Here is a 27,261-nt window from a genome sequence, read left to right as displayed (position 1 = left end):
ACCGAACTTCACGACACAACCATGGCTGGACACTTTTGCGTATCTCGCACATACGAGTGCGAATGGTGCCGTTTCTTCTGGCCAGGCCTTACTCGTTCGTTACGCCGATACGTAACCCCGTGTGACCTATGCCAACGTCGTAAACCTCTGTAGCTGCTACCCGATGGCCATGTTCAACCAATCGTCATACCCGCGGAACCATTTCAACGTGTTGGGTTAGCCCTGCTCGGTCTTTTTCGCACATCAACATTGGGAAGCAAAATTAAAGTCGTGATTACAGGCTATGCTATTAAGTAAACTCAACCAACCAGCTGTGCAACCGACGTCGCTGACTGCTTGTTACGGGACGTTATATTGATTCACGGTGCCCCCAGACAACTCCTCACAGACCGTGGCCATACATTTGTATCTCAAGTCATCACCGACATTCTGCGTGCTTGTTCTACGCAACACACATGACAACCGCTTACCACCTTCAAACAAACGGTCTCACGGAACGATTTATCCATACTCCTACAAATATGCTCGGTAAGTACATGTCGCCCAACCACCGAGACTGGGACCTTGCCTCACCCTACGGAGTATGCCCGCGACGCGATTGCGCGAGCTGATCATGCCCGTTAGCTCACCCGTGCTCGGCTGATGGCGTCGCAGACAAACCAATGCCGTCGGTATGGTGCGGAACATCGAGACGTAAATTTCGCTCTCGGTACCCTCGTTTTACTCTGGTCTCCTAATCGCCTGCTTGGCCTATCGGAAAAACTTTTGTCTCATTACACGGCACCTTACCGTGCATTGCATCCAGTAACACCTGTCACCTATTAGATCAGCCCCACTTATTCATCATCACCTGCTGTGTGGTCCAGTGATATCGTACACGTCCCGCGGATCAAGCCCTACAAGAATGCATCAAATAACTACCTTTGAAGCAACGGGACGGTGCCTCCGCGAGCTAATCCTTGTGGCAGGCGCTGCTCGCATAACTGGCTGTAAATACATCTGTGACTACTCCTCCGAGTCGGTCTCCGTCTCGTAGCAATATATATATATATATATATATATATATATATATATATATATATATATATATATATATATATATATATATATATATATATATATATATATATATATATATATATATATATATATATATATATGTATATATATATATATATATATATATATATATATATAAAGGAAGTTCGTGAATCTTTTCTTATTCATAAATTTAACGCCATAGCGTCTGGAATAAACGAAAACCCACCAGGGAGGCTTACGTTTTTACCGGCAAATCGGATAAATCAACCGCCGTAGCCCACACACACGTTTGTCCACTGCCGTGATTACGTTGCGGTGTCATTGTTGACACATTAGTCAGTTGACCAGAATGCATGCACACTCTGTTACCACATTTGTGACATCAATGGTGATATTATGCTCATGTATATTTCACTGTCAACGAACGTAACTTACCATGGCATTGCCTTTTTTTGTTCAGTCACAAATGTTGCGATATCACAAGTGTCCATCATATTATTTGTATCTATGCTTTCAAGTCACCTTGCCCTACCATATTCTGTATAGCGCGCTGCTGCTCCGCTATCAACTAAATGCTGCGCATGTCTGAATATCTTTTTGTTAACATGTATGTCAATATTGCTAAGAGTGATGATTCACAATTGGGGGCCCCCATGTTATGTCTTTAAGAAGTGCGTGTTAGTGTAATATGCACGTATGCCCTCACGAAGGCCGGTCCCCGGCCGTAACGTTGGCAATAAAGCATCGTTTTTCGTTTGCTCGTTCGCTTCTTCTGGTGACTTATAACTCGACCGGAATCCAGGAAGACTTTCAAGAAATACCAAATACCTATGGATTCTGGCAGGACGGCAACGAAAACGATCAAATGGAAATTCCCGAAGACGACAGTTTCTACGGCTGTCATTGGCGACTCCCAAACGAAGTATATGTTTCAGCATTTCAACCCTCTTCGAGAGGGCACCCCTGCGTTCATCACACAGTTTGGAGCTGTGATACGGGACGTACATGGCCTTTTGGACTTCGTGCCATCTTCAACGACAACTCTGATTCTTCATGTTGGAACGAATGATTTGGTTCACAGCACTGGACGTGTAACGTTCCACAAGTACAAGGCCCTGCTACAACTCATTCTGTCGAAACGCCCCATGATAAGCCGGATCTATGCAACTTTAATACTACCCCGTGCTTTAAACCGCCGTCGTGACAAGCACAATGAAGCAATTGTCCGCCACTGTAATCGCGAAGCCTGTGATTTCAACGACCGCCTACGGAGCTTCTGCTGTCGCTCTGACCGGGTGTTCTTTCTGGACCATGCCTTGGAATGGTTTCCTTCGGTGCGCGTCCTCGCGGCAGACGGCCTTCACCCAAACTTCGAGGGCGTTGCACTGATGGATGGCCACATCAAGCAGCTGTGTTTCCGGAACGCAACGGACGCCTCGTCTTCCTCTTGGCTAGACCACATGCCCAGTGGTCCCATGAAGCAATCCTCCAATGCCTACCAACCTGGTCTTGCGGAACTTGCGTCCTCGTCCCGCTCATCTTCACCCCAACGCCTCCAAGTGCCCGAAATCTACACCGAGCCACTGGCGCAAGAAAAGTCTACCTACGCCACAGTTGCTGCGAAAGCAAAGAACCAAGGACTCTCCACTCGTGAAAGGTCTGGAAACATTTCTTTGTCTCACCGGTACCCTTTAAGAAAATGCAATCGTGAGAAAAGCACTGTATCTTCAAAGAATTGACTAATACCGACCTCATGCGACAACCCTATTCAGAGTCGTGACTTTCTCAGAATTAGAAAAATTGTGGAAAAACGTGTAAAATACAAACTTCACGCATCTACGCTAAAACCTATCTAAACGCCTTGACTGTACCGAAAGGACTTGTGATTTCGCTCAAACCAGCAACTTCCCAAATGTCACAACACAACGTCGAGAAATGGAACGATACGTTAAAGAATGCGTCCCTAGCTCTCATGCGCATCATCATCGACCATTATAATTCAGCTGTCAAAGCGTTGCTAAACAGTGAACGACAGTTGCGCAAGGCTCGTATGTTGGATCCCTCTGAATCGGCTTCGCTGGTTAAATACGAACAGAGAAAACAATTAGAAATTGAGCAGAAGAAAGCAAAAAAGTTTTTGCGTGACCACATTACCCTTCCAAAACCACTGACCAACGCAGATTCCCTTCCCGTCGAATCATCTTGTTCTAGACGAGACAAACTATCAGCTAGACCTAACGTAGTAAACGTTTCAAACGTGGTTTTATCTGACTCAGAAATTAGTGTGCTTGCTCGGGGCTTGAATTTCTGTCCAGCTACTGGCGGCTACAATGAATTTAACTTGGTGAAAGACTTAGATGAATTCGCGCGCAGTATGAGGCTAAGCGAATTCTTCCATAAACGTTCATCATCCAAGAGTAACATGTCTTCCCATCAACACTGGACGCCGCCTACACAACGTGATAAATTCCTCAATATGTACATTTCTGCAGTTCAGCGTGACATCCTGCAGGCTTATGGGAACCGCATTTCATTCAAAGGAAACCTCACATTCAAAGAACGGAATGCAGTTAAATGTTTACAAGAACGCACAGATATTGTAATAAAACCCGCTGATAAAGGAGGCGCAATCGTGATAATGAACACAACGGACTACGTTTGTGAAGCTCAGAGACAGCTAGATAATGACACGTTTTACAAGCGACTCAGTGAAAACCCCACCGAAGAGTTTAAGGACATCGTTACTGATACAATCAAGCATTTAATACTGGATGACAAACTTCTCGATAAAGCAAAGTACTCATTAGTCCCACTGAGCCCTGTTCCAGGAAGGTTTTACCTATTGCCTAAAATACATAAGCCCAATAACCCCGGTCGTCCTATAGTGTCAGGCATTGGCACTGTCACCGAACCACTTTCAAGCTATGTCGATGGCCTGATTAGCCCCGCCACGGTGGTCTAGTGGCTAAGGTACTCGGCTGCTGACCCGCAGGTCGCGGGATCAAATCCCGGCTGTGGCGGCTGCATTTCCGATGGAGGCGGAAATGTTGTAGGCCCGTGTACTCAGATTTGGGTGCACGTTAAAGAACCCCAGGTGGTCTAAATTTCCGGAGCCCTCCACTACGGCGTCTCTCATAATCATATGGTGGTTTTGGGACGGTAAACCCCACAAATCGATGGCCTGATTAGCATACTACCTCCAACTTTTCCATCCTATCTGAAGGACACTTCTAATTTCCTCGCTGACATCATCGACCTGAATATACCTGCTGACTCATTTCTGGTAACATTAGATGTTGCGTCACTTTACACTAATATTCCCCACAAAGACGGCATTCGTGCAGTAGTGGATGCTTATAACGACTCATCATGTGACAAATCTGTTGATAGCTGTACATTACCCACATTATTAATACTCATCCTGGAGTTTAACAATTTTCAGTTTGACGGTGTTCACTACGTACAAGTTAGTGGCACTTCAATGGGCACCAAAATTGGTCCAAATTATGCGAATATATTTATGGGCCAATTGGAAAATCATTTTCTTTCAACGCGCAGACTACAGCCATATTACTACAAACGTTTTATAGACGACATATTTTTTATCTGGCATCACGGCGAAGTGGAACTAATGACTTTCATTGCAGACTTTAACAAAGTTCATCCATCCATTTCATTGTCACATTCGTACTCGAAGGCATCCATCTGTTTCCTGGATGTAACAGTATCCCTTTGCGGCCAAAAATTATCTACTAAAGTATACAGAAAACCCACCGACGCTCACCGATACCTTCATTTCAAAAGCAGCCATGTAAAACATTGTAAGACGAGTATACCCTACAGTCAAGCACTTCGTTTCAAAAGACTGTGCTCTGAAAATTCAGACTTTGTTGAAAACTGTGATAAGCTTCGTGATGCCCTAACTGTACAACAGTACCCGCCTCAGATTATCGACAATGCGATTATGCGCGCCGTTGCAATTGACCGAAGAGCACTTCTAAAATCAAATAAAGAACCTGCGCACCGGAAACACATCAATTTAATTCTGACACATTCTCCGTCAATTCCAAATGCTAACGCGATCCTCAAAAAGCACTACAACATACTAATGCAGAGCAATCATCTCAAAAACGTCTTCCCGGAGCCTCCACGAGCAGTTTACCGCCGATCGAGAAACCTACGAGACATAGTTACGTCATCCAAACTATCAACGCCAGCCCCAGTGGGGTGTCACCCATGCAACAAGGCACGCTGCAAGGTGTGCCCCCACATGACCACGTCGCGTATTGTTAAGAGCTCTGCGTCGAACTTCACTCTCCGGATAAAAGGCAATTTCGACTGTGACACGAGCAATGCAATCTACCTGCTCCAATGCTCATTGTGTGACCTCCAATATATTGGTCAAACAGAGACAGCTTTCCGGTTGCGCTTTAATAATCACAGGTCACACGTCAGGTGCCTGCCTAGCCTTCCCCTGTCCAAACACCTCGCTACCCCAGGCCACTCTTTCGACAACATAACTGCCACAATACTCGAATCTGGTTTCAAATCGCACTACGAAAGGGAAGTTCGTGAATCTTTTCTTATTCATAAATTTAACGACATAGCGTCTGGAATAAACGAAAACCCAGGGAGGCTTACGTTTTTACCGGCAAATCAGATAAATCAACCGCCGTAGCCCACATACACGTTTGTCCACTGCCGTGATTACGTTGCGGTGTCATTGTTGACACATTAGTTAGTTGACCAGAATGCATGCACACTCTGTTACCACATTTGTGACATCAATGGTGATATTATGCTCATATATATTTCACTGACAACGAACGTAACTTACCATGGCATTGCCTTTTTTTGTTCATTCACAAATGTTGCGATATCACAAGTGTCCATCATATTATTTGTATCTATGCTTTCAAGTCACCTTGCCCTACCATATTCTGTATAGCGCGCTGCTGCTCCGCTATCAACAAAATGCTGCGCATGTCTGAATATCTTTTTGTTAACATGTATGTCAATATTGCTAAGAGTGATGATTCACAATTGGGGGCCCCCATGCTATGTCTTTAAGAAGTGCGTGTTAGTGTAATATGCACGTATGCCCTGACGAAGGCCGGGCCCCGGCCGTAACGTTGGCAATAAAGCATCGTTTTTCGTTTGCTCGTTCGCTTCTTCTGGTGACTTATAACTCGACCGGAATCCAGGAAGACTTTCAAGAAATATATATATATATATATATATATATATATATATATATATATATATATATATATATATATATGACGATATGAGGTATTGGCGACGTGGCCTGGCTCATACGCCATGTTTATTCTGTTCTACACTTCTTCCTTCTCGACCTCTACTAACCATCACTTGATACGTCACACGATTTCCCCTCCCCCCGAAAGAAGGCATGGATTACGCACAACAAAAAGTAAATAGGAGAGGTTGAGAAGTCACAAATGTCAAAATGCACAATTGGTTTCATGGCCCCGTGGTGTTCCGTAAACTCGCAAAACTTCACAAAAGAGTGCAGCAGCCCGGTAAATAGGGGTGTTCTGGTGGACGAGGTTGGCTGTGGCGTTCTTGAGAAGGTAACCGCGTCTTGCAAAACTGCCGTGACCATGACGTGACTTGAGCACCTGCGAGGAACGAACAAGGTTGGAAGTCCTTGGAGCATTTTAAGGTCGAATGTCGTAGGCGCAAAATCCTCTGTTGTACGCGCTGTATTCTGTGTCGTGGCTGAGACAGAATTAGTGCTTGCAGCCTGCGTGTACAAGAACTGAAGTTCAAGGAATTATGTCTATGTTCGTGCATTGTACAATTTATAGCGTTCAGTCTCTTTTGTAGTGTTTTGTGGCGTTGGCTCCGTTGTCGTGAACTAATGGGATGGTGTCTGAATCTTTGCGTGGTAGAACTGGTGACTTCTTGTCATGTCGGTGTTTCCTGAGGTTTCGGAGCTGTAATCTTAGGCGCAGTCTTGATATTTTGTGCCAAATGCGTTTCTGGCACCGATCCCTTATGCAAAGATGCCTGACGTCTTGAATTTGTTTTAAGAGGCTGACTTTGCGTCGTCCTCCTTGTCGGTGTATCTGTTGGAGTGTCTGCGATTCTTGGACTTGCTTTAGCTGGCGTTGCTGATGTTGCTGTGGAACGCATTTCGGTGAGATCCCTTCTTGAACATCGCGCTCGTTTTCTTCACAACTTGATGTGGGGCCCAGTCGGCAGCTGGTAGTTTGTGGGCTGTTGTCATGCACTTCGGGGAATGAAGATATTGCTTCAGAATTGGTAGACAGTTCTTCAGAAGCTTCTTCTACCCTGTTCACTATAAAAGGCTCTTGCGCATTGCAGCGTGCGACGTTCGATGTGTCGGAGCCTTCAGTGTTTCTTTCCCTGTCGAGTGTGTATGGACTGAATGGCGATGCATGAACCCGTGTGGAAGGAGCATGGTTCGACAGGGTATTTTCCCGATACGCCAGGTCATCTACCATAAATGCGGCGTCCTTATAAGGCAAATGGTGAGCGTTAGGAGCGCTTGAAGAACCACGTGATGAAAACCCAGGTGGTGGACCACGTATGCCAGACGAAGAGTGAACAGCATCAGGTGGTTGGGCAACGTCTCGGGTCATATGCTGAAGCGATGACTTCGCAAATGCCGACTTTCGTGCAGAAGGGAGGCACGCGCGATAGCTGTGTTTTTCCCAAAATACGCGTTGTCGTCTGCCACTGAACTCGCGTGCCACTTCGTCTTTTGTCAGAAGTCGAATCTTGTTGTGCGTTCGAATGGTTGAAGACCGCCTGTAAAATTGACGACTGAGTGCAGTTGTCTGTGGATGGTGGGTTACAAGCAAGTCTTCGACGTAGTCGTCATCGTATTTTTAAACCAAACGATCATTTCTTGTTTTATCTTTTGCCAAGACTCATCGTTGTCGAATATGTGGGTGAGGTAAAATTTAAATGCCTCACCGGTGACGTAGTCGCTGAAGTTCGTAACCATTTCCCGTTCCAACCAAGATGCAGCGGTAGCGTGGAACTCGAACAGGTCGAACCAGTCCTGTACAGGTCCATCGTCCGCTGCTCCGGTGTACTTGGGGATGGAAAGGTCGGTCAATGATTCTCTCATGGTCCTGGTCGCTGTGTGCAGCTAGGAGATGATTCCGTAGTCGATGTATGGTCAGGGCGTCTTGTGTAGAACTGCGTCAATGATGAGACACTGATGAAGTGGCTGAGAGGTCTTCATCCTGTCGACTTGTGTGAAGCTATGATGTATTGGCGACGTGGCCTGGCTCATACGCCATGTTTATTCAGTTCTGCACTTCTTTTTTCTCGACCTCTACTAACCATCACTTGATACTTCACACATATATATATATATATATATATATATATATATATATATATATATATATATATGTGTGTGTGTGTGTGTGTGTGTGTGACGCTATGATGACTGGGTGACGTGGCCTGGCTCATACCCCACTTCTACCAACCATCGTTTCATACGTCACACGATCCCCCCCCCCCCCGAAAGAAGGCATGGATTACGAACAAGAAAAAGTAAACAAGGAGAGGTTAAAAAATCACAAAAATTCACAATTGGTTCTAGGCTCCAGGGGAGTTCCATAAACTTTCAAAGACTTCAGAGGAGAGTGCAGCAGTCCCGTTGACGCAGGAGTTCTGGTGGGCGAGGCTAGTGGCTGCGTCCTGGATAACACAAAAATGCTTTGGACCTAGAGATAGCGTTAATCACAGCTGGCATTCTTGTGAAGAACGAACGAGGTTTGAACATCTTGGAGAATCGACAGTTCCGATATTGTAGGCATCGAACGCCTCGTTGTGGGAGATACACAGGCCATGCAGGCAGCTTGCGTGCGCGTTGAGCGAGGTTGATTGGATGCTGCCTGTGTTCCTGCCGAGTACAAGGGGTGCTTTTGTGGTTCTTGGAGATTTTTCTATAGCGATGTCGCAGATGTTTTGATCGAAGGCGCATTTTCATTCTCTGGTGGAGATTGTATCCACGACGATGGGCTTTTTCGCAATGTTCTTTGAGCCTTAAGAGTGGTTTCGATGAAGTTTTCTTTCGTCGTTGACAATGGTGAATAATACGTTGACGTTGTAGTCTCTTGGTTGCGTTGACTTGCTTGTGGTGTGACATTGATCGTCCTGTGCTCGGATTCTTAGCAAGCCCTCCGCAGGCTTCTACGTCGCCAACAAATGCAGCTGTTTCTGGCGCAAGACAATGTGGGGGGTCTTGCACACTTGAATCTTCTGTATTCGTAAACCGCTCATTGTTGGTCATTGCCTGAAGGGTACTTGTGTCATCAGAAGTCGCACTTATGCTTTTGATTTCGTGTTGGCAGTGAGGTTGTGCTCTGGATTGACGTCGCTTCGATCTTGGGATTGATGAACACTAGACGCTTCTGCAAAAGACTCTGCTTCACAAGATACTGATTGTGAATGCGTTTGTCTTTGTGGAACTGCTGAGCTGAATACCTAGTCAATTTGAAAAGTACGCATGCGGCACGAAGTAATCAATGCATCTGAGTCGTCAATAGTGGATTCAATACTTTTATGCAGCGAAGAGTTAAGCATTGGCGATATTTGCGCGGATGAGGAACCAGGCGGAAGGTTGGGACAACGACAGCGTGGTGTTTCCACGAGCATGTGGCTAACTTCGCCTGACGGGAATTGTAAATTCATGCTCTGTGCTCGAATGCGTGAAGGCTGCTTTTGACTGCAATGACTGAGTTCGAATGCACTGAGAGTGTGTGTTCTAATTGAATCTTCGTTATAGTCTTGCAGCGAGACGATCATTTCTTCTTTTATCTTTCGCCTTGACTCGTCGTTGTCGAATATGTGGGTGAGGTAAAATTGAAATTCCTCACCGGTGACGTAGTCGCGGAAGTTCGTAACCATCTCCCGTTCCGACCAAGATGCAGCGGTAGCGTGGAACTCGAACAGGTTGAACCAGTCTTGTACGGGTCCATAGTCCGCTGCTCCGATGTACTTGGGGATGGGAAGGTCAATAGATGTTTCAGACATGATGCTGGTCGATGCGTAATGCTAGGCGCTTGTACGGTAGTCCATGTATGCTCAGGGTGTCATGCGGAGGACTGCGTAGATGATGAGCGGCTGATGAAGGGGCTGGCAGGTCTTCATCCTGTCGACTAGTGTGACGCTATAATGACTGGGTGACGTGGCCTGGCTCATACCCCACTTCTACCAACCATCGTTTCATACGTCACATATATATATATATATATATATATATATATATATATATATATATATATATATATATATAACGCGTAATTCGAAGGTCGTAGGTTCGATTCCTGCTCACAGTTGGTAATTTTTTCATCCACTTTTCTTTCTTATTTACATTCCATTGGTTTTAATAACTTCCCCTGTACATTCCTTGGCATTACTGTCTGTTATATGTCATATATATATATATATATATATATATATATATATATATATATATATATATGTATACCTTATTGCAAAAACAGTGTGTAGCCAGTACGTTTTTTGGCACTGGTACATGCTGGAGACTATGGGACTATGGTACACGCTTGTAACCACTGGCACTTCGCTGGGCGCACTGAGAAAAAGCTGTGTTGCTCTGGTAGGGGCGCTGGCTCAACCACTTTGATGCTGGGGCGCACTGCGAAGCGCTGGAAGCACTGGAATTTTCACTGGCAAGCTCTTGTGAATACTGGAGTACGCACTGTTTCTACCAGCGCAGCGTGCACGTAATTGTTGCATGTGCCGTAGTTTGATTAAGTGTCGTTGAATATAAAACGCTTGATTTGACGGCAGAGAGAGATGCTACCCTAACTGATACCGAGCATACGTAATTTTTGCGGCACACGTACGTTTCGCAACAACTATAATGCACCTTTGCCGTATATATATGTATATATACAAATATATATATATATATATATATATATATATATATATATATATATATATATATATATATATATATATAGTGGGAGTAATAATTTAATGGGCCAGTTAGTCTTCGTGAAGGTACGGGATATGGCACAACGGGAGCGTTGTCAACAAGGATAAATATATTTATTTCCCAACAGTTTTGGGAGGGGTCCTTCCTTCATCAGGGGATCAGTTATACTGACATGAACTTCGAAACTTCGTTGCTGCCGCGTCCCTCTCACCTTGAAAGATGTTTGCGAGAGTGAGAGGGAACTAAAAAAAGAAAGAAAGTAAAAAAGGGAAGAAAAAAGACGAAAAGAGAAAAAGAAGAGAGAAAGGAAAGAAAGAAAGTAAAAAAGAGAAAGAACCACTGTCAGCACTGAGAACGAAACCAACTATCCGTGTACATCCACATCCGGTTGGTCAGTTCTCGTGCTGGTCAGATCTCGACGTGTGTCGGGCCAACAAAGATTGTCGCCACGGTGGCGGGAGGGGTCCGTGACGGCGTGCGTAAAGAAAGGTTTCCCCTTAATGGGTTGGTCGGCTCTTTACCTTTAATCTTCGTCCGTTTCCCGTCAATGGTCATCAAGTGGTAGGCGAACATAAACACTTTGTATGTGCCTGTGAAAAAAGAAAAAAGGAAATAAAGAAGAAAAACAAAAAACAAGAAAATACAGTGTACACGTACGAGTCAGTCAGAAAAAACAAGCATGGTCTCCAGCTATCAATCTTTGTCACCAATTTCCTCCTGGCTTACTTCTCGAAGGCAGGAGAGTCTTCCGGGGTCCTCGTTGATGACGGCTACTAATGTTAGAAATTTGAAAATAAAACATGCCTCACGCTGTTCGCGCTCGCGCCTGTTTGAGAAACCGGACTGCAAAAGATTTACGCTGATATTTTCAAAACTGTGGTTTGGCAGGCACAGATGTCTAGATAAAGGTAGCTTCGGCAGTAAAGTTGTTGTTTGTTGTTGTTGTTTATTCAAAAATAGATACATTTTTTATGAATACATCTTCTGCATGTCGAATGAACAATCGGAGGTCCCAAAGTAAAAACGGTCAGGGGGACCTCCTAACAAAAAGTAAAAAGAGGATTAGCTTTTTAGTCAGCAAACAGTGACGAAATCACAGCAATATTTAAAATAAAATGGTGCAAAAACGTAGGGCCATATGAGCAATAGTGACAATGTGCTTGCAACAAAGAAACGCAAAAGAAAACATTCAAGTCATAAGTAACAATAAGACCTTTAAGCGCTTACTAAATGAGTACATTGAGCATGATTTGAGATCGACAGGAAGCATGTTCCACAGTGTTATGCATGAAAATCTTGCCGTCATTTGACCACAGTTGGTACGTACTTTAGGTAGAAGTAGATTACGGTTAGCTGAAAACCTCGTGTTGTTAGTATTTACAAGAGTAACTCCCGAGAAACGGGAGTTACGTGGTACCGGTGATTATTGAACCGCAGCCAAAATGGCGTGTCTGTCCGTCCGCGGATTCTTGTCCGCAGATATTGCAATGAAGCATGTATATTACGTTACTGGAGTCACAATTAAGGCTTTCAGTTATGCAGAATTTGAAATCCGAGAAGTTTGCTTTGGATTCACGTGTTGTGACCATCTGTGGGCACAGCTTGCATCGAGCTTTTCCGCAGGGATGACACCCTGATTAAATTTTGGGGGTGTTTGTTTTTGCTCTGACAAGAATGTCCTTCAGATTTTTATCCCTGCGGTACACCACGTGAGGTGGCTTCGCGAAAATAGAAGTGTGTCGTTTGCTTTGCCTGATTATGTTTAAATGGCGGGAAAGTATGTTGTTGATTCGTGGCGCTGATGAGGAGTAAGTTAGTACAAGGTTCGTTTGGGAAGTCGTTTTAGATACTCTGTTTGGTCTCTTCATTATATCATTCCTGTTCACGTTGCGAGCACGTAGTATGGCATCGTCAATAATGTCTTTCGGATAATTTTGTTTCAATAAGGAATGCTTTAGGTGTTCCGCGTGTCTGTCAAATTCTCGCATATTGGTGCATATTATTCGGTACCGGTAGGCCTGAGAATATGGAATACCCATTTTGCAATGCTTTGGGTGGCTGCTGTTGAAATGTAGGTACATTTTTTAACGGTCTGTAGGTTTTTTGTAAAGGTTTGTTGACAAACGGTCATTTTTGACCGTGACAGTGACGTCCAAGAAGTTAATGCTAGATTTGGAAATTTTGTGCGTGAATTTATTTGACGGGTGGCACTTGTTAAAATCCTCTATGAAGCGGGAAAGACTTCCCTCATCATGATTCCATATCATAAAAATATTGTCTAAGTATCTTGTGTAGGAGAAAGGTTTCAAGGCGCGACCCTCAATGAATGGGATTTCAAGTGAAGCCATAAAGGTGCTCGCGAAGTTTGGGGCCATTTTCGTGCCCATTGCAGTGCCCCTGACCTGAAGGAAATGTTTGCAATTGAACTCAAAATGGTTGTAATTTAGTACAAGTTCAAGAAGTGTAAACAGTACACCGCCACTTACACTAGTTGATGAGTCAGATTTTAAATATTTAGAAACCATAGCCACTATTCCGTCATGGTGGGGTATGTTGGTGTACAGTGAGCAGACGTCCATGGTCACCAGAAAACTGCCGCCTGGGATGTCGTGACTTGAAGTTTCGCAGATGAAGTGGTTTGTGTCCTTTAGGTAATAGGGAAAATTAAGGGGATGTTTTTATTAAGGAATCGATGAATTCTGATATATTTTCTGTTGATGTGCTGTCACTGGATAATATAGGATGTCCCGGATTGCCTGCCTTGTGTATTTAGGGGAGCAAATAGAATCGACCGGGAACAGAATGGGCCGGCAACATTGCTTTTAACATTTTGCCGATAATTTTCTCGTCCCGGCGGAGATTGTTTAGGGTTACTTTTATCTCCCTTTCGAATTCGGGAGTTGGGTCCGTTGGAAGTTCTTTGTAGAATTTTGTGTCTGACAGTTCTCGTACCCCTTCCTTTAAGTAGTCCGACGTGTTTAGAATTACTATGCAACCCCCTTTTATGAGCCTGTGTGGCGTCACGTTGCACGTGAACCTATTTCGAGCTGGCAGCTGATCAATAGTCCCTCGTATACAACCTAACGGCACCAAGTCTGCCAGTGCTCATCCCCTGATGAAGGGAGGACCCCTCCCGAAACTGTTGGGAAATAAATATGTTTATCCTTGTTGAAAACGCTCCCGTTGTGCCATATTCCATACCTATATATGTATATATATATATATATATATATATATATAAATATATATATATATATATATATATATATATATATATATATATATATATATATATATATATATATATATATATATGTGTGTGTGTGTGTGTGTGTGTGTGTGTAAGGGAAAGAGGTGTATACCTGAGGCCTCGTTTTTCCGTGTTTTGACACAATATTAATGACATCTAACAGACAATAATGCTAAGGATTGTATAGGGGAAGTTATTAGAACCAATGTAATGTAAATAAGAAGAAAAAAAAGTGGGTGCAAAAATAACTTCCCGTGAGCAGGAATCAAACCTACAACCTTCGAATGACGCGTTCAATGCTGTTACCACTGACCTACCACGGTGGCTATCCCCAGCCAATTTATTGGGTTTATTGGTGAACTTAAACTTGGGAGTGTCAGCCAGCCCCATCTGTAGCTATAGCAGCGAGTGTGTAACACCCTTTTATTAGCCTGTGTGGCGTCACGTTTCACGTGAACTTATTTCGAGCGGGCAGCTGGTGATTAGTCCCTCGTATACAACCTAACGGCACCAAGTCTGCCAGTACACGACCCTTGTTATGAATAAGAAAAAGAGGTGTATACCTAAAGGCTCGTTTTTCCGTGTTTATGAATGGTTATGAATGGTTTCCGTGTGAGATAAATGGTTTACTTAGTTAACATTTATCCCAGTTGCTTGTGCTGGAACTTTCTTTTTTGTTTTAGGAAGGCAGTTACGAAGTCACCAACTAGCCGCATTCAATAACATTTGCACACAGCTGAGAGGATGGCTCAATCTCTTATTGCAAGTTTTATGGTTTTGTATATATACTTTCAGATAGAGTTTCCTGAATTTAAGATAAAGTTTTCCCTCAGGCGGACACAGAATTGCTGAAAATGCCTCAAATTTCAGCCAGCGGATGCTCAAAATAACTTTGCAAATAAATTAATAATGACAGCTGACCTACTCAAAAGTTGTGGTAAGCATCAATTTTCAGGCGTCATTTCAGCATGCAACCTTAATGTTTCACTTCTTTGCTCCCGAAACTGTACTGTCCAATGACGCCAACTTTTCGTTTACTTATCTCAGCGGCTCGACGCCAATAATGGATTAAGCTGCGCAGGTTCACAAATAGGCTGCCTCTGAGTGTGGTCACTTGGGCACTTATGAGGTTGATGTCGTACAACACGCTGACGTTCATGAAGAAGACTTCACTTTTGCGGTCTACGAAAGCATGTATGTGGAAAAGTTTTTCATCAACATTTGTCTTTAGTGGAGATCCGCTCAACTATTTTCGATCAAGGCGAAAGGATATTGACACGGCGTCTATGCAACTTCACCTGAACAACAGTCCTATCGAACAAGTGGTTTCTTTTAAATATTTAGGAGTGTTTTTTGACCAGCACCTTCACTGGGAAAAACAAATTCATAGTGTTTGTAGAAAGGTGGCTTATGGTTGTTATACCTTAATCAAAGCACGCGAATGCTTTCCCCCAGCGTGCTTCGAACATTGTATTTTTCTTTCTGTCATTCACATATTAGTTACTGTATTGAATCGTGGGGTGTAACGTATACGACATACCTAGAGCCATTACTACGACTACAAATGAGAGCCCTAAGCATAATAGGTGGAAACCATGAAAATTCATATAAAACTACATTTCAGGAACAACAAATCTTATCAGTTTGGGCACTTCGCGATTATAAGGTTGCCATTTTTGTTCAGAAAATTATAGGCACTAGCTTTCCCCTCTTCTCCACTCTATTTACAATACCATCGCGAAACACTAGACACGCATCGAATGGCAATATTAACTTACCTACAAGCTATAACTTATATGGAAAACGCTTATTGGAATTTCATGGGACTAAAATTTGGAACCGACTACCCTTAGAAGTTAAAGTGGCAAGAAATTTTAAGCACAGTGTGAAATTATTTTGCTTGCAGCATCAAGACATAAAAATAGGTTTTTTTTCCACGTGACGATGATGATGAAACAAACTATATTTGGGTATGTTGTGAAAATGCATATATGTACACGCGCCTATGTATGTAGTATGTATGTGCATATGTGAATAGTTATATGTATAAATAATTGTGTATATATGTGTTTGTTGCTAAATATCCTCTACTAAGCTGCTTTTATGTACTCAGATATAGACCGATCACTAGCCAATGAAGGCTAACGGTCCAGATATCTTGTAATCTTTTCTTTGGTTTGTAATAAAAATCAGATTGATTAAAAAACTTTTAACAAGTTCTCCTTCGTTCCTGCAGCCCGGAAGACCCTCTCAGTGCGAATGCAGTGTCAGCTGCAAAATGCATTCTTTTACAGCTACCTCATAACAGTTTTTGAACCGCGCCGTTCAATCCAGGCTGTCTGCAGGGTTCAACAGAAAACTAATGAAAGCCTGCTGCGCATCACTGCTACATGTCCACTGCAGCATGCGTGGTCATGGGCGAGCCAACTACTCTGGAACATGTTGCTGATTGATCAGGTTTTTTCTCATTTATCTATGGATCATTCAAACTTTTCTAACGATGGATATAGCCAATGTTACCTGGGTATATGACGTCGCGAATGAATTGACGATTTAGCCTTTCAAGGCTAAATGTATGGTCTACAAGATTCTGCTAATGTGAAAGCAAGAAACCACTAAAAAGGAAAAACCAACATTTCAAAATATGACATACCTGGCCGAAGTGTCTAAACTTTTGCTTCCGGTTTTTCTTTGTTTGTTCTTTTTTCATTTCACTCGTCATGATGGCTCAGTTGAGTGAGGCACTTTGCTGCAGAACATGGGATGGTAGAATCATATTCTAGCAACTGCCGTGGCATATCGATGTGCTCAGTGAAATCTCAGTGCGCACATAGTTATTACTCCTGCTTGTGTTGAATTTTTTCAGGTGCCATCTTGTTCACTGATTCGAATTAAAAAATGGTACTTAGCCTTTTTCGGCTTTAAGGACGACAGTTCCAAAGCCTAAGCTGTTGTTCGTTTTGCAGTCTGCTTTGCTATTTCCATCAGCGTGCAAGGTAGGAAAATGTATGCAATTGTCATGAACTGCGAAGAAGTTGAAAGTATGATATACTACTTACTTCAAATTTATTGTTTAAAAACAGCTTTGAACAGATAGCAGGCTAATTTGTTTCCTGAGCCTTGCAAAAGTCAGGAGGTTAGGCTCTCCGGAATTCAGTCCCGAGTGTTTGAAGTACACTTTCATTGACGCCAGCAGCGGTGTCATCCTTCACACAGAACTCGTGCAGGTAACTGCCATTTCTCTGGTTGCACAACGTAATTTAATGTACATACTAGTCATACATATTTATTCTGTGCAGCTAGATGAACTAAGGAATAAATTTTAAGCGCGAAAAACAAGAACCAAAGAGAAGAGTACACACGACGAGCGCTTTCAAACTCTCCCAAGCTGCCATGCTTCTAAGCTAGATAAAGTTGGAAACAGTGTCCGAAGCGGGATAGAAGGTCTGGAAGGCTTACAGATCCTGCTGCACATACATAAATACATTATCAACATACCAACCAACCAATGAACTCCCCTGGAACGGGAGCATCCTACAATTCCTTATCTTTTTGACTGCTAGCATGTTGCAAAAAGCAAGCACACCAAAAATACAGCCTACAAGCATCTGTTGGTTATTTGTAGAAACCCTTCGAAATTTTTTACTGCACTTCAGGAATAAAGAAGCTTCTGACCACCTATACACGTCATGGGCTAGAAACCATCTGTAGTGTTATTACCATCTGGGGTTATTAACCATCTGTAGTGTTGTGAAGCATTAAGTGATAACCGGACAAAACCATTTAAGAGGAAATACACTTTTAATGTCCATTGTGTGTGCCAATTGTTGGTGCGCGCCGATGTGACTGAATGTCATGTAATGAGAAGGTATAGAGACAAGAGCACTCCTTAAATGCACGAAGGCACTGTTGACTCGCGAGGCCGGAAATGGGTGTTTAAACACCCTATCTGTTAGCCTATCGGACAAAGTGTAGACGTATCTTCTCAGTTACAATGTATTTTTAAATTTGAATAAGGCATTCTGGTGCATGTACTATCATTTTTGCTTTTTTTGTGCATCTTCTCCCCTTTGTGTATTGAATATATATGTTCCCACTATCTGCGAAATGAAGTGGTTGTAAATGTGCTGTCTATCCGATCTCACTTCCTTCTGAGGCACTAAAAAGCATATTTCTTTTAAAAATGCAATGCCAAGCAGCCCAATTAGCCACTCTCTTGACGCAGAACTAATTTTGGCTAAGTGGGTGTTTCTCACTTTCGTGCATTAGCATCATTCTCCTATTCTACCAAATTGGGCCCACGATGGCATCTTTGATAAGTACTGACTGCGGCTGGAGGAAGTTAAATGTTTTAGATGCAATTGTTTTTCACTTATTGTCCTTGAAGAGCTCAGAAAAATCGCGCATGCACGTACACTTCTGAAGGACGTTAGGCAGCTATTCTCTTGCTAACAGACACGCAGCTTTAAGGCTTTATATAGCATTATCCACCACTTTGCCCTCAAGACGTACCATTACAGCAACAAGAGAATGAAGGTCAAATAACTTCTCGCCCACATGATCATCACAATTTCAATACTTTTGAAAGTTGCCATACTACAAAAAATATAATTCAAGCATTGATCACAAATTAAATTTGTTTTCTTTATATGTTGCAGCCTCCCTCTGGCATCCTTTAGCCTTGGACTGCGAAGGGTTATGACCGACGACCAAGTCATAGAAGAATATTATTTCGTGTTGGAATACAACGATGCTGCCGTCAGAACGTTGGCATTACTCAAGCACAATGTGGACATGATCAATAACGCCACTCTTCACTTCCGAAACGGAGGCACCGACCGTAGCCAACGGGAACCGACTGATTAATCCCTCAATGAACACAACACGTTCCCAGCACTTAGTTGTCACTACGTTACCCAAGTTAGTACTGGTGCGCTTTGACTTAACGGCAGCTGTTCTGTGATGTGTTCTGTCCACGAGAACTTCAGGCTATCTGACACCAACCGCTTCTATTACCTGGCATCTCCGCTTGGCGGAGCTGCAGGTGAAGCCATCGCTGGGATCGAAGTGACGGAATCAAGCTAGAACGAAAACCTTGGAATATTGAAGCAGTGCTACGGCAACCACAAGTTCACCGAGCAGAAACCTTTGAAAAGGCTACGCATGCTTGGGCCGGTGACTTCATCGTACAACGTTACAGCCTTACGGAAGGTAATCGAGGACAGTCGATTTAACCGAAGAAAACGCGCCTGCATCGGGAAAGCGCCTCATCGTACATTTCAATTCTTTGCGAAATACTCCTGAAAGCGATACTTCAGGATGTGGTAGTAGAGTATTACAAGAACGAAAGCATTGATTTCAATACCTTACCTGTAGCCAGACAAGGCACTGCGGATTGGGCTGAAAGTGATTTACAGCACGTGCTCAAATATCTAAAGGTTGAAGTTGAATGTCGAGGGAAGTGCACTCAGACTAGGGTAACAAGGCTCAACGAAGCACGCCCTTGACTAAATCCGAATTTAAGTCAACGTCGGCTCCTTCGGCAAGGCTTCTTCAAATGAACACAGACGTACTAACAGAAACTTGCTTCTTTTGCGCTGCCAAAAAACATAAGACGGAACGATGCACCAGGGACGTCAGCCTCAGAGACAAGCGCAGTACGCTAAGGAATGATGGGCGATGCTTTAGGTGCAGCACGATAGGACGTCTTATGGGGGACTATAGTCGCAGGATTCAGTGTAAAGCATGGAAGCGTTGCCATGCTAGCACGATGTGCAACGCTGGAGTATCAAAAGATCAACTCATGCAGAAACGAGAAAGACTCCAAAAGTTGCCATGCACGTAGCAATGAACAGTACCCAATATTGGCTCGCCACGGACGTTCTCCTCCAGACGTTCCATGCCTGGCTGACGATTCCTTCTCATTCCTGTTACGTCCGTGGTGTTTGAGAAAACGGCAGCCAGATAACATTTTTGAGGGAAGATGTATACAAGAAGCTTAATTCATCTCCCATCGAATATGTAGATCTAGTGATTAGCACATTTGGACGTGCTCGACCACAGCATAGGCTATGGTAGTGAGCACTACTTCGCAGTCAGCACGAGAATATCGTGGTGCAAATAGAAGCGATCGTCATGCCGTTCATCCACGCAGTTATTGTGGAAGTGCCCGAAGACCACCAATTGTTTCGTACTATCGTTGCTGAAGGGAAGTCCCTAGCAGACGCAGTGATTTTTCCTGGTGTCATGGGCGAACCCGCAGTGAGCCTGCTGATCGGTTCCAGCATGAAGTTTAAACTTATGCCGAAAGCAAGTTAGGTGAATGGGACACCGAAAACCGGTCTCGGGTAACAATCAACGCGAACTTCAATTTGACTCTTCAAAGACCTTCGGCGTTCTCAGTGAAAACTAGTCGTAAGACGAGCAGTCCCGTATGTGCTTTGCGAGCAGACGCATACGACAAGAAAGCACTTACCTTCCCGTTAGAAAAATTATGGGAAATGAAAGCCATTTGAACTGTGCATGAATAGTCATCCAAGCAAGCAAAGGTTCTGGTGAAGTTTAATGAAACCATCTAATTTCAAGGTGGTTGTTATGGAGTGTCACTACCATGGAAAACCAAATGAACCGCATATGGAAGACTATCGCAAATTTACTCTTTCTCGACTGTTTTCTTTTTTTGCTACAGCTTTCCTCAAACGACGAAGCTTTCAAGGCCCATCACAAAGCTCTTAGGTAATATGAGGATAGGTAGGCAGAGAAGGCCGAGGACGTACAAATATTACGAGGAAACATTCGTCACATGTCACATCATGAAGGTATAAGTGAGACGTCCATTATTACAAGACTGCGCATTGCTTTCGACGCATTGTCACATGGAGCAGTGCCATGCAGTCCGAATGAGACTTGAAATGGGAGAAAAGCGGAACCGCAACCTGCTGAAGATGCTAATCAAGTTTCGTTTGTAGGCATTTGCACTTACAGCTTACGCAAAGCAGGTGTTCACGCAAATATCTATCAAGGCAGAAGACAGGGATGCGCTCCGCTTTTGTGGGTTAAGAAAATACCAAGAAAAGCCCTTTTCCGCTGATCGAGTAAATCAGTACGACTCATGTGCCTTACGGGAAAACTTCGAGTCAATTGCTCCTATATGCTACACTTCGATTCCACTTTAACTACATAGCATCTAAACACAAAAAACAACTGTTCAACTCAATAAAAGTTTATATGTTGATTGTTGGGTAATTGGCGCTTGAGCACCTGAGGAGATTTGCACTTGTAAGAATAAACAATTGAGATCATAAAATTAGCAGGAGTAAACATGCAGAAGTAGCTGACTAACGAGGACCAGCTGTGACAGACACTGCAGGAAAGAGAGAGAGCAACAATAAAGAATAGACTGACGAATGTGCTTGACCTGTACTATAACACGAAAGAAGACACAATTCGCCTGAACTTTGACCTACTTTTGGAAATTATGAAATACGGGAAAATTGACAAAGCAGACAGTGCTTCAAGCGACATCGAGAATTTTCGACCCATTGAGATTTTTGTCTCTATTCTCCATCAGAGCCGAGATCCTGTTTCAAGATATTTGGAAGCAAAAAATAGGTTGGAATGTGTCACTTCTACAGGCTCTCAAGGATTAGTAAAAAGTTTTACAGCAGGCGTTGTAGACATAAGGGATTTGACATTGGAGAGGAGTTAACCGACAAAAATCCACACGGACAAAGTTCGCTTTCAGCTTCATGTATTCTCTGACGTCAGTGCGTAGGCATACAGTGCCGTTGCATACTTAACGGTGGAAAAGGGATCGTGAAGCATTTATGTCCAGTAGCTGCTCACGAAAGCTCGGGTCGCTCCCATCGTGAGGATGACGTTACCACGTCTTGAAATCGTTGGGGCTTGTCTGGGTACGCGCATAGCAACCTTCCTACGCGAGACGCTACCGAAATGCGACGAATGTTTCGGCTGGACCCATTAGAACACATTCCTATGCTGCATTTGGTCGTCACCCACGAAAAGAAAACCTTTTGTTTACAACCAGGTGATGGAAATTGAACTACGCACTCATCCCAGTTGTTGGCGTCACTGCACAGGGAAAGTCAACCTAGCTGATTTTCCAACACGAGTGTCAGCCCAAAGCCTTAAAACAAACTTGCTATGGTGGCATGGCACCGAATAACTAAATATGCCTCAATAAACGTGGCTGAACAAGATCAGAACTTCGAGAACTCACATGACATGTTACTTGACAAAAAAAATCAACAGATAACGTGGTTCTAGTTGCTGAGAACTGGACGCTGGACCCACTCTTTGATCTCACTAAATACACTCGCTGGAAGGTCTTTTGAATCACGGCTTGGGTTTGGAGGTTCCTCACAACTGCCGAGCAAGCGCTATTACGAGAACAGTATGTCCTCTCTTGGCTCAGGAAACAGCTGAAAGCGAGGAAACGTGGTTGAAGACTTTGAAAGCACAAAGATTTGGATAATATATTGGGGCCCCAACCTCGAACAAAACTCTCGTCAAGTCCACGGCCGTACGAGACCTTCATCCTTTCGGGGATAACTAGGGTATCATCAGGATCAAGACTCGCTTTGACAACCTAGATGCGTCGGAAAAAGTGAAATGCCGCATACCGTTACCCGCAGATAATTATAGCACGCAGCTCATCATACACAGTGTACATTCACTTCTGCATAGTGGTGTCAGTGTCACGCTCACAATGTTGCATGAAGAGTTTGAATTTATGCGTGGTCTTCAGTGTGCTAAAAAAGTGCTTGGCCAATGTGGTGTTTGTGCAAGGTTTCGTTTAAAAGCCACTTCAAATTCAAGCCCCGCTACCTTTCGGCAGAATGTCGAAGTCTCAACCATTCAAAGATTTTGCTGGTCCAGTTTTTGTAAAGGGAAGCAGCTGTGTGAAAACAATGTGGCGCTTACCTGTGCAGTTATGTAAAGGGAAGTACCTGCGTGGGGCTTAAATCGTGGTGCTTACCTGTGCAGTTCTGTAAAAGGAAGCAGCTGTGTGAAAACATTGTGACGCTTACCTGTGCAATTCTGTGCACGAACAGTTCACTTGTAATATGTCAGTGATATGACTGTGTGTTTTTCATTAGCTTTTTGCCGTTTTATTTCACGTAGCGGTTTACCAATGATTATTCATTCTGATAATGCCCTAACATTTAGTGCAGCCAGTCACGAACTTAAGTAGCTATCATAAGAACTTCTACGTAAATAACAGGTAAAGACTTTTGGGCACCCAGTATTATTACATGGAAGGCATTTCCTGCGTGCGCTTTATTGTGGGGATGTTTTGGGGAGCGAATGATTCGAATAGCTAAAAACTGCCTCTGGAAAACTCTAGAGTAAGGATGCTTCGAGCAGCTTGATGAATCACTAAGAAAACTCAAAGCAGTTATAAATTTTAGGCCACTGACATACATTTCTGACGATACTAGGAAAGCAGTACTACTGATGCCTTCACACTTTTTTAGGTAAACGCCTAATGGCCATTAACAAGGGTAAGTTAGTGATAACTCGGGAGGCCGCACGACGACAGCTGCCTGCCTGAAGACGTAGACAACAAAAACTAAATTAGTTTTGGCGATGCCGGCCTAAGAAATACCTAGTGACACTAATAAGCGCGTGCAGCAGGTGCCTGAAGCTAGGAAACACTCTTGAGGTTGGCGAAGTTGTCATTATTAGAGATAACAAGGTGTCTGTTGCGTTTCGGAAATTAGCTAAAGTGGTTGAAACTATAAACAGAGGCGTAGCCAAAGGTGGGGGTCGGGGGAGTTTAAACTTCCCTCTAAATTCCCCCCCCCCCACTTATCTACCTTTTTCGTTCCTTCATGCTGACGTGAAATAAAAACTAAGTGGTGCTACTATAACCAATAATTCTTGGGCGCTTTTGCAGCGAATAATGTTTATATACGGGAAAACGTCTCGTGGTGTTGTTCAAAGCTTTGACAATCTGTGAGAGTTTGTGTGGGAATCTCGGCCGCAAGCATTTTAAGTTGCCTCGGCGACGGGAACATTGCTGCAGCAGTGGCCATACTTGTACACACCGGAACAGATCTCAACAAAGTCGATTAGTACGATAATTTTCACAAGGCAGAGGTTAGTTTTAACTGTACAAGCCAGGCACAATTCCAAAGTCCGATAGGCCACGTTCACGCATATTACGTTGTGATTCTGCGAACGTGCACTAAGATATACTCAAGCATATGACTAACATTTTATGGAACCTTCGCACTATCTGCTAACATCTAAATACACATACACACACACACGCACGCTAACACCGCCCCCTTCGACACACACACGTGCACGCACGCACACCCACATACGCGTGCGACGGAATATTAAACGCATCCAATGAACTTCGCTTGTATCCGAGTGTACAATACATTGATACATATGTTTACTATGCCCTAACAGCTAAATGTACTCCGAAGTGTTGCCTAGTGGGAAGGTGCATTCAGGCAAACATGCAGGCCAATCGCGACGTTGGAAACGCCCACTGAAATAGTTCTCATGTAACTTAAGCTGATAAATAAAAAGATTATGGTAGTAAAGCTAAACCAGGTTAACGAGAAATGTTGTGTGAGCAGTTGTAGTGAGCATAAAATTTATTGATCAGCAGCGTGGCAAACAGTGCTAGAATAAGAAACATAAAACTGGAAAAAATCTACAACGAATTCTAAATTTCAGCATATCAACAGAAAAAAATTACGATGAGGGGGGCGAAGCTTCATTCATCCGTTCATGTGTCCATCCGTCCGTGCGTGCATTAATGCGTGTAATCGCTATCGGGAATGCAAACGGTGTGCCAGTAACACCGACGAGACGCGAGCCAAGGAAGCCGAGCGCAAGAATCTTCAGCGTGCACGTCGCTTTGCTTCATCCATGCTCCATTAACGATCCACCACGTACGACGACTATCCAGGAGATTGACAAAGACACTCGTTCCCCGCGTACCCAGCACAGCCTGCGCAGCAGCCAATCGGAACGTAGCGGTGCAGGTACGTGTAATGCAGGCAGATTTCACGTACTATGCCTAATTGGACGAATATATGGGCCATCTGACTTGCAGTTTTTAGAGTTTTTCATTGCCATGAATACTGTGTAGATTTCATAAACGTTAGTTGGGCGAAAAATTATTGTATTTGTGATTGAGCACAAAGACGGGTAGGATCCAAATTTCGTAACAAGTGGCAGCTTAGCTGCCACTTGTTACAAAATTTCTCGGTGGCTCGGTGGCTGTGCTTCAGTGCAGACCACTAATCCGTTGCTTTTCGCCATGCAGGTCCACAGTTTCTTCACTGGACTACTTTTGCCCGCAATTCTGGCCTTCCCCCAAGCTACAGCGATCGCAGCACACCGTTCCAGCACGCCCGGTGCGGGCCCCTGCCCTGCTCCGTCCGCGACCGATTCAGCGTGCCCAACAGCGCCGCCACTGCCCTTTTTGGTTTCCCAATCACCCTGGAAAGCGCTATCGTCAGCAACATCATCCACCAAGTCAGCTATAAAACCGCCCCTGTCGTCCCGCACGCTCTGTGGGCTCGGTGGCTGTGCTTCAGTGCAGACCACTAATCCGTTGCTTTTCGCCATGCAGGTCCACAGTTTCTTCACTGGACTACTTTTGCCCGCAATCCTGGCCTTCCCCCAAGCTACAGCGATCGCAGCACACCGTTCCAGCACGCCCGGTGCGGGCCCCTGCCCTGCTCCGTCCGCGACCGATTCAGCGTGCCCAACAGCGCCGCCACTGCCCTTTTTGGTTTCCCAATCACCCTGGGAAGCGCGATCGTCAGCAACATCATCCACCAAGTCAGCTATAAAACCGCCCCTGTCGTCCCGCACGCTCTTTGGGCTCGGTGGCTGTGCTTCAGTGCAGACCACTAATCCGTTGCTTTTCGCCATGCAGGTTAGTCGAATGTCTCATTCTTTTGAAAAAAAAACTAGCAATTACTTTCTTATACAGCTACCGAGCCCACGGTGTTGCGCTACAATTGTTGTTGAATGTGTTCATGCGATGCGGTCGCTTTTGCTTTTGGCGGGAGATATTGAAACCAACCCTGGCCCTCCCAGTATTGAGGACGTAATGAACGAGTTAAGAATGCTATCGGCTGGCCAGTCGAAGCTGATTACCGATATGCTAGACCTTAAAAACCAGCTACTAACAACAGACAAAACCCTATCGGACCTCAATAAACGCATGACTGATTTAAAAGGACATTATCACGCCATTTCAACCATCCGAACCTACCTGGACACTATAAAAACAGATACCACTGAAATGGCTATTCGGATTGACCGTCTTGCTGCGCAGATGGATGATACCGAAAACAGATCCCGTCACAATACCCTGATCTTTTATAACATTCCCGACCCAAACCCTAAAGAAACATTTGCATAATCTGAAGAAATCGTCACCCGTCATTGTCATGATCACTTGAAGTTCACCGTTGACCCTAATCACATTGAACGCGCACATCGCCTAGGACGCCACACAGGAGGCCATAATTGGCCACTCATTGTAAAATTCAATTAATTCAAAACTAAAGAATCTCTACTTTCTAATGGCCCCAAATTTAAGGGAAGCAATTTTAGTGTTGGTGAAGATTTCTCTCATCCCGTTAGAGTTGCTCGTAAAAAACTGATCGCCTTCGCTAAATCAAAGTCTACTTCCTACTCATTGCGGTTCAAAACATTGCACATTGGTACCAAACGCTACGTGTATGACCACTCCACAGATTCTGTTCAGGAAATGTTGTAGCAATTGCCCCATCAACATAATAGGCCTCACCGCCCTCGATCCGCCCCTCGATCAAACCTATTGCTCTCTGCTATCTTTACTAACATACGCAGCTTTATTCCAAAACGTGACATTATTTCTAATCTGGTGTTATCATCTGATAGCAACCTTCTGATACTAACGGAAACATGGCTTACTAGTGACGTGACTGACGGCGAGGTACTCGCTGACCTA

General features: G+C 44.0%; 1 long non-coding RNA gene across 1 annotated transcript in view; it reads left to right on the top strand.

Moving 5' to 3' along the window:
- Positions 1 to 21,501, top strand: part of LOC142784416 (uncharacterized) — a 34,087-nt gene extending 12,586 nt beyond the window's left edge. Inside the window, exon 2 of the long non-coding RNA XR_012888616.1 lies at positions 18,926 to 21,501. This is a non-coding gene — a long non-coding RNA (uncharacterized LOC142784416). The remainder of the gene's footprint in view (positions 1 to 18,925) is intronic.
- The last annotated feature ends 5,760 nt before the right edge of the window (positions 21,502 to 27,261 follow it).

Source organism: Rhipicephalus microplus, unplaced genomic scaffold (genome assembly GCF_043290135.1).
Source record: "Rhipicephalus microplus isolate Deutch F79 unplaced genomic scaffold, USDA_Rmic scaffold_14, whole genome shotgun sequence".
NCBI lineage: Eukaryota > Metazoa > Arthropoda > Arachnida > Ixodida > Ixodidae > Rhipicephalus > Rhipicephalus microplus.
This window is presented reverse-complemented; position numbering and strand designations above follow the sequence as displayed.